Genomic DNA, 15,035 nt, shown 5'->3' on the forward strand with positions numbered 1-15,035 from the left:
CTGGTCGTGAAGTTATCCAAATAAGGGCAGAGGGTAGGAGAGCTCTGTTAATGAGGCTTGATATCAGCATATCCACTGTGGATGTTTGTCTGTCACTGTGGAGCATTGGTTCCTCCTGGAATTTTAGTGAAAGTTGTCTCTCAGGCCATCTAAGATGAACAGCATCTTCCAGTTTTGGTATTCTTCCACATCCAACAGCTTCCCAAGCTCTGGATGGAAGGCCAGCAGAAGTTCACGGAGGTTGAACTTCTTGTCTTTGACCAAATTCAGTGCTCTGAAAGGAATTGCAAAGATGATGTCTAGATCTGCATTTGCTTTCCGTCTGACCAGTCAAGAATTAACTTTTGAACTGAGACTTTTTCCCAATGCCAGCTATTCCCTTGGTCAGCACAATTCTACAAGATCTTTGCGTTCCAGATATGAAAACTGCCCCGATTTCTCTGACTTTCGTTTTGCGGCCTCTGCAGCTTGAAACTGAATCACTGTTGAAAAGTCGTGTCTGTCACAGAATGCAGTGAAGAGGCTGAACTTGGAACCAGATACAGAATGCGGTAAGTTTTTATTCCACCTTAAATATTGCGGTTTTTATCGTATAGTGAGTCTACTATAACACCCCACATCTGTAAACATGAGTTTCTTCGGAGTAAAAAAAGCGATAGGCCTACCCTAACACAAATTACATCTACCGCATAGCGGTACAAAATATGACCGCCGCTCAGTCCTGTACATCCGTTCCGCGAAAATAAATCACACTTCAATTTGTCTCCATATTTTACTCCATCCCCCACTCTTGAAACTTTTGTGTATGCTTGTTTGGCATGCCTGAGTGTGTGTGTGCGGCTGCACAGAATGTAGCCTACTGGTGCTGAAAAGGTGAATAGATTGTAGAATAGCCAAAGAAGATGTAGCATTGTTATAAAACCTTTAAAATCTCTAAACAATCACAAGTAGGGCAGTTCATCACAGTTCATCCATTGCAACTGGATTGATGAAAGGTCACTTACACCTGTAGGCTACATTGTATTTGGGAAAAGCAAAAGGTATCAGCATAATGTTATTTATTTATTTATTTATTTATTTATTTATAAACAAAAACATCTCTGTCAGTTCCATGCCGTTTTCAACAGCTATCAAAAACAAAGGTCATTTTGGATGGATGGATTTTTTGTGAATGTTTCTTCTTCTACATAAGATTTTAGTCATCTTTAGTTCATTGTTCATTGTAGGCTAATACTTGTCTAAATTAAGTAACAGTAGTCTGAAACGTTATTGTTAATGCACAAATTAAGTAACAGTAGTCTGAAACGAAATGCTGTTTTACATCTAAACAGTGGTGCAAATAACTGACATGTCCAAATGGGCCTTGATTAAATGCGTCGCTAGACTGTTCATACACATTTTAACGGGCCAAAGTTGAAGAGCTGTTGTCCGTTATTGTTCGTGCAAATATAGGCTGATTCATGTTCCCTTGCATTGTGTAACTGAAGTCCATGGCTAGTCTGGCTTTCACCAGACCAAGCTCAATCTTTTAAGAAATCAAAAAATAAATAGCGGGCAGATCAGGCTGGGTTCACCCAGCCTAGTCCATAGGCACCCGATATTGTTTAATTTTCCGATTAAGATATCCACGCTCTGGCTATTCTAAATGCAAAAATGCATCAGGGAGTTATGACAAAACTGTAACTAACAAACTAGATCCTAATAGAAAGCTGTTAGCTTCCCTAAGCTACAGGTAGACTTATAAGGTAGGTACAACATAAATTGTCAATAGGCTATGCTGGCGACACAAATAAAATCTCCTTTGGAAACCAATGGCTTACGCCTTACAGTATCAAGCGGACTTAAACTGCCATATCGTGGCGAAAAGTTGTAATAAAATTCACGCAGCTCCATGAGTCAAGGAAAGCGCGAATGAAGTAGCCACTTCTAAATGGGGCCCACTACACAGTAGCTTAAGGTGTGTCGCTAAAGCAGCCATAATGAAATGAAGGTGTCATTGTTTGGATACTTCACACACACGTGCTTTTTAATTTCACAGACTACAACTACCAAGCTGGAATCAAAGCACATCGATTCCCCTCTCTCTCACACCCTGCACGCACTTAAAACAAAAATAAATAGGCGTCTCAGTCTCAGTCTCACGCATGTATAGGCAAAACTGTATCAGACCGGTGTAACGTTGGTAAATCTTCCATTGCACAGAATGATTTTTGTAGCACGTGCAACAAATGACAGTCGAAAGATACAATTACAGTGCTGCTATCATTGGTATAACCGCATTTACAGTTTTCTACAAATGCAATCAATCAAATTGGCCTCCATCACTCAACCAACGCTAACGGTAACATTACCTAGGTCCTTATTGATATTATAAGATTAACGTACCTGCAGTAAAAACCAAGCATGTCCGATAAACATCCTCAGATTTATTTCGGCTTCAAGAACAAATGGGAATTACATTTCATGTGAACATCATCCTACAGTCCTTGTAGGAAGCGTCCATTGTTTTTCCAACCAACTTTTAACTTCCAACAAAATTACGTCTCACTGCAACGATGCGCTATCTAGTGGACAAACGACTACTTATCCCCAATACTGGAAATGCAGCCATGATGATGATGATGATGAATATTTATTTTGGCTTTCTTTTAATCCTACTGAATTTGTAATTATGTATCGGCCGTTCTAATACCGATAGTATGTGGGTGCCTGTGTGTGTGTGTGCATGTGTATATGTGTGCACCGCCATCTACAGGCCAATGAGTGTACAGTCACTAAATGTACACATAACCTAATTTTTTTTAGACCCCCCATTGATGAAATTCTACGAAACTTGGCATACCCCCAGAGAATGCCAGATCAATCATACACATAAAATTTGGTGCAGTTCTGAACATCTTAACTGAAGATAGGGGCGATTAAAGCAGAATGATATTGCATTTTCATTTTTTACCGGAGGGGGTGCAAATCACAAATGAGTGATTATGGGCCAGATTGATGTGGGCCCTTGAGACCAACATACCATAAAAGATTCTTCATCCTCGGTGCCACGGTTCAGGTAGTTATTTAGGAAAAACTGCTTTTTTTGCGGTTCGGGGGCCCAGCACGGGGGGGGGGGGGGGGGGGGGGGGGAGTGGCCCCCGGGGACGAAACAAAATTTTTCCGTAAAAGTCTAGTGGGGCTACATACCCACCAAATTTCATGTGCCCCGGTGGTTCGGTGTCCCGGGTATCGTTGACCAAAAATTCAGGAAGTAGATGACGGGGGAAAAAAAAAAAAAAAAACTTTGACAATCCCTATATGACCGCTTCGCTAGCTTCGCTAGCGGCGGTCATAATAACTAGCCTAGTATGGGACGGTTTCACTGCAGCAGGCCTAGTATTTTTAGGTCCGAAATGCAGTAGGATAAAAAGTAAGTAGCCTTCGGAGGTTGTGTGTGTCGAGCACAAAGGGCGTTCAAGATGAAGCCGGTTTGAGGCGTGTAGTTTTCATAAAAATGATGTGACTGATGACAAAATAATGACGCCTCGGTTTGTGAGTGTGACGTCTGAAGCTAGGTTTTGGACACACACCCACGTGACTGATTCAAAGATTGTGAATTAGGGAAATCTGAATCAGGCTGTGAATGGGGACATACAGAAATGCAATGTATTGCACACTTCTAATGTAATAAATAAGAAAATGAACATACAACATATTAAGGGCTCTATTTTGACGATCAAAAACACAGCGCAAAGCTTATTCTTATCCCAAGTCTTGCACCCAGGGGTGTGGCAGAAGGTGTGGTCTGGCGCATGATCCAAAAAACTCTATCTTACCACTGCCACTGACCAAGAAAAACGGAGGGTTCTCTGAGAATATGAGTGAGGTATCTCACTATGCATAGGAAGCGCCCTCTGGCATGGGCGTATATTAACGGTGGGACACTAAGGTCCTAATCAATATTTTAAGATGCAAAATTGTCCCCACCAATATTTTAGCGAACTTATTTGTGCTGCTCATGGCCTCATTCCGACAGCCAGCACAACAGTACAAGAAACGTCGTCATATGATTTGCTGAAAAACAGAGGGGGAGAGGGAAGGGTTATCTGAAATGCACGCTACAATAGGCCTACACGCACGGAGAGTGTCAAAGCACAGGCTACTTGTAGCCTACTTGTTTGCACCGGCAGTCAAGCAAGCGGGTGTGTCAACGACAACGGTAAGTTAGGGCAGTCTGCCAATACATAGCCTATCCCAAAAAAGGCCAGAGTAAAACATTGTGCTATTCCCTTTGCCCATCAGCATGTACATGTTTGCCCCTTTTGTGGTTTGTAGATCAGCTATGCCACCCAAAAATACGAAGCTTTTTCATTGCAGTCTAGGCAAAATAATTAGCCATACAAACTGGCAACTGGTGACCAGGCTTTCAAATGCGGATTTTACTGTGTAAAATAGCATTAGCTGTTAGGATATTACCCAGGATATTGTCACAGCTAACCTAGCTTCTGTAATCTTTCAACCAAAGTTAGGAGTCATGTTGAATAAGGGTGTGCTGCACGGACAGTCACATAGGCTATAAGTCACCATCACTGACTGTTGGGCTACCAATCTTGCAGTCGCAATAAACAATGGATCCGAGAAATTTTCCTGTTCTTATATTCTGTTTATGTAGGCTAATGTATTTGTGAATGTAGCCTGCACAATGCAAAGAAATAAAAGATAAACTGGTCCATACTCATAGAAATTAACATTGCGAAATGAACTTATCTGTTCTATGATCTCATCCCAGAAAGATTTTCTTTGACTTAGTTCGTTTTTTGAACATTTATTTTATCTAATGACAGCAAACATGATGAATTGAATCCACATATCCTTGCACTTCCGAAACTATTTTTCAGCGTTCACGTTCCTCTTAAAGTGACAGGCACTCAATTAGATTTACACACCAAATGTGATGATCTAGACAAGTGTAGCCTAATAATTTAAATATCAATATGATGTAATCAAATTACTAAATATGTTTAGCTATTAGTAATCATGCAGATAATAAAATACTATAAATAATTATCAATATACATTTATAATACAATATACATTCCAAAATATGAAAAAGGAACCTATGACAACCATCACTTTCTATGTGTGTGTGTGTGTGTGTGTGTGTGTGTGGAAGGTCAATCAAATTCTATGATTGCCACTGATGTGAATGATCTCACAAATCACACAAACCAAATCAAATTTAAAAAAAATCACAATAGTATCGAAATAGAGATTCTTCACTTGCTATAAGTATTGAAACAATAATGTTGGTATCGTGACAACAGGAGTTGTGGATGTGTCCCCACCAAAGCTGAGACCAAACCTACGCCCTTGCCCTCTGGACCAACCATGGAAGCACCTATTGCACCACGTCTGTCTATAGACAGACCAATTGCAGCCCAGGGGCGGAGCCCCTATGTCACCCCGTTATATTCGGCTGCGCAACCCTCTTCGCTCATTCTCTGGCATGCTTTCTCCCGTGCAGTAATGCAAAACGGGCGTATTGGTGAGATACCTCACTCATATTCTCAGAGAACCACAGTTATGTTAAGTAACTTTCCGTTCACTATGGGAAGATATAGACTCCCGTATTGCATGCCTTCCGAAGCAGGAAGAGTCTGATATGACGAGTTCTTAGGGTTCATTTCACTCGTCTGCAGTCCCCACACTAAGCACTGTATGCGCCAGAGTCGGTGCCGTTACATCCAGCCTATAATAACGAATAAATATGTCGGGGTTTTGTCCAGCAGCCCACTGCACATACGTCTTTAATAACAAAAATTCCTTGGAAAAATGCCCAAGAAGTGCCCATGCCCCAAGTAGAATGTGCTCTAAGTCGCTCGGGAGGCTGAATGCCCCTTCATACGGCAACTTAATTGCGTTGACAAGCCAGTGAGAGACATGTTGCCTTGAGATGGGTTTCCCTGTGTGAGGAGGTGCCCACGACACAAACAGCTGGTCACTTTTCCTAATAAGGGGCAGCCGTGGCCTACTGGTTAGTGCTTCGGACTTGTAACCGGAGGGTTGCCGGTTCGAACCCCGACCAGTAGGCACGGCTGAAGTGCCCTTGAGCAAGGCACCTAACCCCTCACTGCTCCCCGAGCGCCGCTGTTGTTGCAGACAGCTCACTGTGCCGGGATTAGTGTGTGCCGAGTGTGTTTCACTAATTCACGGATTGGGATAAATGCAGAGACCAAATTTCCCTCACGGGATCAAAAGAGTATATATACTTATACTAATATTTCTCGTTCTGTCTATGTACATTTTTAGTGCACGGACAGGGCACAAGCAATGCAGCCTCTGCTCCTCTGATGAGGAAAAAGGAGGAGAGTAAAAAGATCATAGCTCTATGGCCTTGCCAACATATGTCGAAACAATTACCTTTGGAATGAAAGCGGGGTTCAGTCTCAACATTACCGCTGTCAGATCCTTCGCTAAACTTCATGCACATCGTGTGAATCAAAAGTGCATGCAGCTCGCTCACTCTCTTTGCTGAGACTAAACTTGGGGATGGAGTTTCCATTCTCCGTGTGGCAAGTGGTAGGTTAGCTCTCTATAGAGACATGTCGACTACGCCATCTGAGGCCCTGCCCCTCAGAATATTCAATGAATTGGACTATAATTTGTAACCTGAAGCCCAACCAGGCAACACAGGTTCATGATCACAGGAAAACCAGAGGCATGGTTGCAAAAATAAACTGTCTTTGTCTTTATTTACATTCATTAAAAACATACAGGGAGTGGGTTCTCTCCAGACAGTCCGAACCTTTGCCACTAAGGCACTGACACAAATGGCCTACAAGGCCTGGACACACATGTATACACACATTTTAACTACTTTATTTATGTCCACAATACATAATAAATGTACATAAGGACATAAATATTACAGATACAGAACATTGCTAAGGCAAGATCCACCAATGTGGGTCTGATGACAATCTCTAACAGCAGATTTATGGATACACACAACACCTTCTTCTCCATATATGGCGACTTCCAATAATGGAGGATATTGAGCAGTATTTGGCAATTTGCTTTGCCCTTGCTTTCGTAAAGCCAACTATCCTGAGACCCCTAATGACAAGCCTATGCACGTGGCCCAGGCTGCCAAAGATAAGTACCAGATATTGACATTTGTAGCCAAGGCCAGTTATTTGCTGTACAAGAGGGTGGTATTTTACTAGCTTTGTTAAGTACAGTAAGCCTCCTCTAGACATGAATCAAAACAGCAACCTACTTCCAGGATGAACACATCCCTATCATGCTCATCAATGATTATAATATCAGGCCTAGTGGCATTTAAATCAGAGAACGCAGACATTGTAGAACACCTGGAAAACATTTGCTGTCAAACAACACAATTTACATGTATTGACACATTTGGAGAAAATAAGGATGATACCGACACACACCGTCACACACACATATACGCACAAACAGACCAGAATGTGCTCATTAGATTAACGGCTGAGGGAAAGCCAGGGACAGGACTGGAGCTTACCCAGGGCTGGAGAGTATATCAGAGGAGAGGGTCTAAGACACACCACACGTGAACATGTCAAACCAAATACTCACATGCATCACAGCAGGAAAAAGTGAAGGGACGCCACCACCTTGAGATAGCCCGCAACCCCAGTTGGCCTGCAGCTCCTTTCCAGCAAGAGAGAGAGATCACTGAATGAGCCACTAATTCTAATGCATACAAATATGCACTCACACTAGGGAGACAACTTATCTTATACAGCAAGGCCTAATGCTCTTTTTACACGTTGGCATGTCACAGGCTACTAGCTAGCCATGCATACTCCTCGGATTAATGTCCATTCACAATTGGAAACACACATTCAGTTCGAAACCAGTTTCCATTGACACTTGATATTGACCTAAAGTGTGTTGAAACATGATACCGAGTGTGAACGTATGTCTCATAGCTCACCTAGGCTTGTCCCCTGCACTCAGAAATCTGGCGCTAGTTAGCCAATGCTACCAACACAGTGTTTCGTTGTGGTGCCTCGGGCATCGGCCTAGCCATGCAAATAAATCACTGTTTTACACCATTTACGAGGCTCAAAGTAGCTCCATACTTCATTGGTAGACTTCCGAAGGCCTTGACATTTAAAACGAGACATAGAGAACTTTGAAAAAGAGCTGGTAGTTTATTTACAAGACGATTTATACAGACAGTACCTTAAGGAATTTTACCGTTCGACGCCATCTTAAGTCACGATAAGTCGAGCGACGAGTACGAACGAACAGGTATGATAAGGGATCAGATTCCAAAAATAATTCAGTGGAAATGCATGGATTCAGTTGCTTCCAGTAGCCTGTATAAATTAGAGATGCACCGATAGATCGGCTGGTGACCGGAATCGGCCGATTTTCACGTGATCGGCCATGACCGGCGACCGGCCGGTCAGTCTGAGACATGCCGATTTTATCCCGGTCAAATGCACTTGTGCGCCACAATTGTAACAACACCCAGCTGAGTTTGCAAAGTTTGAAGAAGCTAGCAAACAGGCCAACACTCAGGGCTGGATGTAGGACTACAAAGAAAGCGCTAATAGGCTACTGAGTTTTTCTATGCAGCAAACGCTGTGCTTTGCCATTGGCCTACTGCGTGGAATTTACTAAGCTGTCACTTCATTAGGCTACGTAAACATCGCTCATCACCGCCCGTCACTGCCGCTAATTGCATGTCCACAGCTGAACCACAAGCGCTGCTGAACGGAGATAACCGATTGCGACATTAAAAATAATCAAAGTTTAGCGATCATAGGCTACATAATAAGATGTCAACAAGCAGCAACATACAGTAGCCCTAGTAGTTCTACTCCACTTAAAAAAAAATACTCAGAACTATTTACTGCACGTAGACTAGGGCTATGCCTTAAAATACCCTAGTAGATTGAGAAGTGGATGTCGTGAAAGTGAACAAATGATAGCCTATTAGAAAGGCAAACAAACGTTAAAGTTGCTTTTGACATAGTAGCCTACAATGAAGAAAACTGATGCTCTGAATACTGAATCAGCCGTCTCTGAAAGTTTCTAGGCCTATAGCCTAATTGATGGATTTAACCGGAATTTGGATTTAATTTTTTCACCGCATTGCACTTAATCCATAATTTGATAACTGCAACTAAAGTTAGACTTGAAGAAGAATCTGTCTGCTCACCAGTTCCATTCTTTTAACAGCCATTTCATTATTGATAAGTTGATTACATGTCTATATTAACATGTTCTATCAAAGAAAAGATAGAAAATAACTATTTGTGTGTGTGCTGTAAAATGGTTAGAAGAAATGAAATCGGAATCGGCTAAAATCGGTATCGGCAGGTCAAACTCTATGAAAAATCGGAAATCGGTATCGGCCCAGAAAATTGCAATCGGTGCATCTCTAGTATAAATCGTCTTGTAAATAAACTACCAGTGCTTTTTCAAAGTTCTCTATGTTTCTTTTTTAATGTCAAGGCCTTCGGAAGTCTACCAATGAAGTATGGAGCTACTTTGAGCCTCGTAAATGGTGTAAAACAGTGATTTATTTGCATGGCTAGGCCGATGCCCGAGGCACCACAACGAAACACTGTGTTGGTAGCATTGAGTGCAGGGGACAAGCCGAGGTGAGCTATGAGACATACGTTCACACTCGGTATCATGTTTCAACACACTTTAGGTCAAAATCACACCGGAATTATCCTTTAACACACAGGGTGCTCAAGGTCACGTTGTCAGACATTATAACGCTGCACAAGAGCGTCCGGTGTACAGTTCTTCTCCCCTGTGGAATGCAAACATAGTAAACAAAAACAACAAACATGTAAGATCGACCAACACAACTTGGGTGCAGACAAAACAGCAGCATTCGGAACTTGGACCAAAGTAGCCTTGATGTTGCCGCTCCTTGTGTTACCGCCAAGCTCGATCAGATGAGGTCGGTTAGAGGCCCACGTTCTGCCACCCACAGCAGTCCAGGAATGTCACTGGATGCATGCACAGCGGGCAGGAGGCCAAAACAGCACAAGGGATCCCGCGGTGAAGGCAGGAGTCAGGTGGACGAACAACGGTATGCAGCTATGACGTCGGCTTTCAAATTAAAAGCTGAAGGTAATATAGCCACTCCTATGTGCTGATTGGCTCACCTCCGAATGCCAAGAGCCACTCCCAATGGCACTACCGGGCTAGAGAAGGGGCGTGGACCTTGTCCTGTTACATCCGTAAAGGGGGTTTCCCCTAGAGAGAAGGTCCGCCCTAACCTGACTCTCGCCAGATGAATTTCGTTCCGCCTAGCTTCACTCATCCATCTGGGACCAATCCATTGGAGTATTGCTTCAGAAGGCTGGGCCTAATCAAAAAATGCTTGCATATGATTGAATAAGCCACTTGTCCGTCATCTATTGACGTGCTACTTCAACCACTCACATCGAAGCCAACCCGTGACGCTGATAACAGTCTCACAGTCGCTTCTACGCTATGTCACATCTATGAAACTCCCGCCCTGCGTCCTGATTGGCTCTACCATACAATCTCGTGCTGAAATCACTCTCAATGGAAGAGGTCCCAGATGGATGTGAGTGAAGCTAGGCAGAGCTAAGCGGAACGAAATTCATCTGGCGAGAGTCAGGTTAGGTCCGCCCCGGGGTTCATGATTCCTGGAACGTGCGTTGCTCGTGGCGAGCTGATCCGGGTGCTGCTCCTAAGAATCAGCCTGCGCGCAAGCTTGTGAAGTTGAAGGGAGAGTGTCCCTCCCTGGCGATAAGCCACTACGGTTGTATTGTCTGTCCTGATTAGGACATGGCAACCGTGCAGGTATTGGAGAAAATGTTCTAGCGGTAGGAACCCTGCCAACAGTTCGAGAATATTGATGTGTTTGTCTTTAAACCATGTTGGCCATGTCCCGTTGGCAGATCTGCATTTGTGGACTGCAGCCCACCCTGTGAGGGATGCATCCGTCGTGACTACCTTTCTCTCGTACACAGGGGAGAGCCTGTTCTGAGTGTCTGCAGATTTTTCTACCAGTTGAGTGCGGTGAGGCATACCGGTGATATTTTCACTATGCGTCTGAGATGCCTCCGGGGGCATAATCGCAGGGACCCTACCCACCTTTGAAATTCCCTTATTCTCAACTCAGAGGAGTCAATGATTTCCAAAAATAATTACACATTTTGATTGGTCTAACCACATGACCGTTTTTAACTTTACCTCAGTCCAACTTAAATGAGCTCAGGCCCAGATAAAACGGTGGCATTTTTTGCATGGTAAAGTTTGCACTAGCATTGTGGATTGAGTATTAACTGTGCTCAAAGACAATGGTTATCGGAAGTTTTTTCTGAGCCCATACAATGATTTTCTTTACAGAAACATTAATGCAGTACCATCTGAGGTCCAAAAGACCACAGCCATCCAATATTAATGTTATGTTACTGCTGTGAAATTATTCCTCATTTTGTTGTCTTTATCATTCCTCGACTGAACACACCAATGTTGCCGATGCAAATTTTAATCCAACCAGTGGTGAAAAGTGCAAAGTGCTACCAAAGTGCAACATGTTTTCGGTCCCATTCAGACCATCATCAGTGCCCCTTTGTCTTTATCATTACACACCTTTTCCAGCATTCTTTTGCCTATGTCCCAACTTTTTTTTAAAAATGTGATCAAATTCAAACTGGATATATTTACTTTGAAATATTTTTCACATGTCCTTTTTGCAGCTAAATATGGGTTTACCAGATTTGCTGATTATCACATTCTGTGATTCTGATTTTTGGTTGTGTTTGTTTGGTGTGTTTATGGCCAGAAAGCAAAAAACAACAGCTGCAAGACATGGCCAGTGGTGGAGACATAACCCACCATCTCGTGTATCCATGTAATACTGACCCCCACAGGATAATTCATTGCACTACCTGAGTCACAGTCGCATACATTTGGATTCTGAGTGACTGGCTGAGTTACTCGAGTCTAAATAATTCACTAATGCCTATTACACAGATTTTCAAGATACATCTCGGTCTTGTCTTCTCTAAATAAGTTTGCAGTGCATGCTCACAGTGGTGGTTATCTGCATTATTTTCCATTTGTGTTGACAAACATGACTGAATATAAATCGTGCGCTATTACCGTACAGCCAAACTATTAGACAACAACTTTGAACGTATTTTGCTGAGCCAGATGCCATGGTGGCGAGCTAAAAATGCAACCCTGGGGGGTGTTGGGTCATTTGACAGGCTAAATTGCTACTTTGTTAGGCTATTGAGTGCGTTCCCGTGGAGAGGAGGAGGATGAACCGTGAAACTAGGAACGAATTGTTTAACTGGCTCGACTCAGCGTGGCATATGGTGCCGCTTGCCAACTACATGCTGACACCAACAAATTGTCGATTTCATACCAATTTTCAGGTAGCTATACAACACATTTACCACACACGTAGGTCTCGCCAAGCTCCTCTCCCAGAACAGCCTCAGGTAGCTTCCACCTGCGTGATTTCATGATACTCACGTCCACTTTTTACGCATGTAGCCTATTTATTTATTGACATTTTTGTTATTTTGATTATCTTGTGCTATTTTATGCTGTTGGCTTAAAATCATTCATCATCAAGTACCATTGACGGGCTGTGCTTTTAGCAAGATGCAAGCACTTGCAACGAATTTCCAGACGATGTTGCCTTGGAGAAAATAGGCCTACATAGTCTTATTTCACTTAAATGACCATTCTTTTACTTTGCCATACATCTGGTGCCTGCCATGAAAGCTGTGCCTTGCCTCTTTGTACATTGAACTATAGGCACCAGCAAGCACATTCAGTCTTAGGCAGTGGGCATATTTCTGGACCCCAAAAATATGGAGCGAGGCAAATTGGAGGCACGCCTCCTGGCTTTTGAGATGTACACTCCAATTTTCCACTTTGGGGTATAAAAGAAATGCCATGGGAAACCTGCTACGGCAGTTGCACACAAATAGGGTTATTCTCCTGCAAAGCTCGCAGTATCGTTGAATGATTTTGAGTTAACCTGGAATTAAGAAAAGTCACCTCGTCACACTGGTGTAACAGGTGTGACTCTTGTCTGCTAGAATGCCGAAATGTAAATATAATCTGTAAACGCCTATTTATCATGTATTTGTAGTGAGCCCTTGATTTAGAAGTCAGCCAGTGGAATTAACATATAACCAATGAACCGGAGTCTTTTGCATAGAAGCTTATCTTTGAAAAATCAACATTTTACCAGATTGCAGCCATACTGAATATAACATTCTAAACATTCTGAAAGTGCACAACTCTGGTGGAAGGATATCCGATGTTTTCTAAATTTCTTTCCATCTAGTCCACTGCTGTTGGTCCACTGCAACCAAAGTTGTAGGCAAAAAGATGGTGTACAAAAGTAGCTATTTCATTCTTATACAAATGCTTTTTAGGTTGCGCGGGGTAAATGGCAGATGTTTTGCAATTCAAGGCGCATCAATGCTCAAGCGCATTGCTTGTGAGACAATGCAAAGGCTCTTCTTTTGTAAGGCTCTTGTGTCTCTCAGTGAAGTGGGCAACAAAAGATCCATCCTTCAGCCACTTATAAAGTTACTTTCCTCGAGTTCATTTCGGGCCTTGAGAAAACTCAAAGCGATGTTAATGTGGACCTTTGAGCCTTTCAGCTCGTAACCCCTCTGCACATAGCCAAACACGGTCCATTGTGCGCCCGGACATCAGTAAAGACCCTTAAATAAGCAGTGGACTAGTCTATAGAAATTCATGATAGAACATGTTTGATCAGGGCTGTGGCAACAGGGCCGTCGCGTGGCTTTACCTCTGCTGTAATAAATTTAAAAAGTAAGACAGGTAGGCCTAGTTATTGAGTAAACCTTAAAATCATATATGCGAATCTTTCTCATCACAGGCTCTAACCATGTCTGGCTTTTTGTTTGCGCCACCGAATAGTTCTGAGGCGGTTCTCCGATTTGTTTCGCTCTCGGGTGACCTATTCTCTCTCACCCTATTAGTTGCGTCTTTCAGAGAACCGTCTCCTCGTGAACTAGTCTATATAGCTTGCCTTTCACACAGCTTAAACGTGGTTTTCTTAAATATTCTTTGGGATTTGTTTTAAACTTTTTTTACTGTACCTCCTGCTACAACAAAATGTCTTCCATCAACTGAACTGAATTCGAACTTATTGACGCATCCTTTTACCATACGGCTTACACCTTTTTATTATATAGCCTACTACACTGGCAGTCTTTCCGCGCGCGGTTTACTCCACATGATCCATGTTCACCTGCCCGTTGTTAGCGCCATTCACGTGGTAATATGTACCAGATTTGTTCTGAGTAAAAAGAAGAAGTTTATTGCAGGTAATTATATAATTGCCTCACTAATTGTTGTTAACAAGTCATAGAATAACCTAATTATTACAGCACCCCATTCTGAATCTCCTTAGCTGAGCATCCATAACAAAGGCGCACTGAAGTTAATGAGTTACCCAAGGAGACGAAAGTGAAAATGGAAAGAAAAGACCCGCAAGGCTTTTGATAAACATACTCTCCACTTGTTTTTAGTTGCGCGTAATTGTCATGTCAATTGTCTTAGCTCCTTTAGCCCCTGGTACTTGTGTAAATGAAGGTTATTTGAATAAAGAGGAAATACATTAAGGTCATACGACGAAAAACGACTCTGGAATATATATTTCTATCACTATGCCTCAGACATCTTTTAAGAGAATTAGCTAGTTTTAAACAGAAAGAAACGTAATTTAGTTAAATGACAGAAACATCATGCAACATTAAGGGTACATTTGTAGTGTTTAGAAGTCTCTACATGCTGAAAGCACACAGGCTAACACGGAACGTGTTACATTTGAGCGTGAAAACGGGTTCATAATGCCAACAACAAAAGAGGCAGCAGCTTTCACACACTCCTGGACCTCTGTCCGATTTCATACTGTGAAATTCTGTGTTGCACCAATTATGCGGTGCATTACATGCAATTTTGGATAAAGTAGAAGCATATAAAAGGCAACGTGGAATAGCCTTATT

Source organism: Alosa sapidissima, chromosome 7, assembly GCF_018492685.1.
Source record: "Alosa sapidissima isolate fAloSap1 chromosome 7, fAloSap1.pri, whole genome shotgun sequence".
In the NCBI taxonomy this organism is placed as follows: Eukaryota; Metazoa; Chordata; class Actinopteri; order Clupeiformes; family Clupeidae; genus Alosa; species Alosa sapidissima.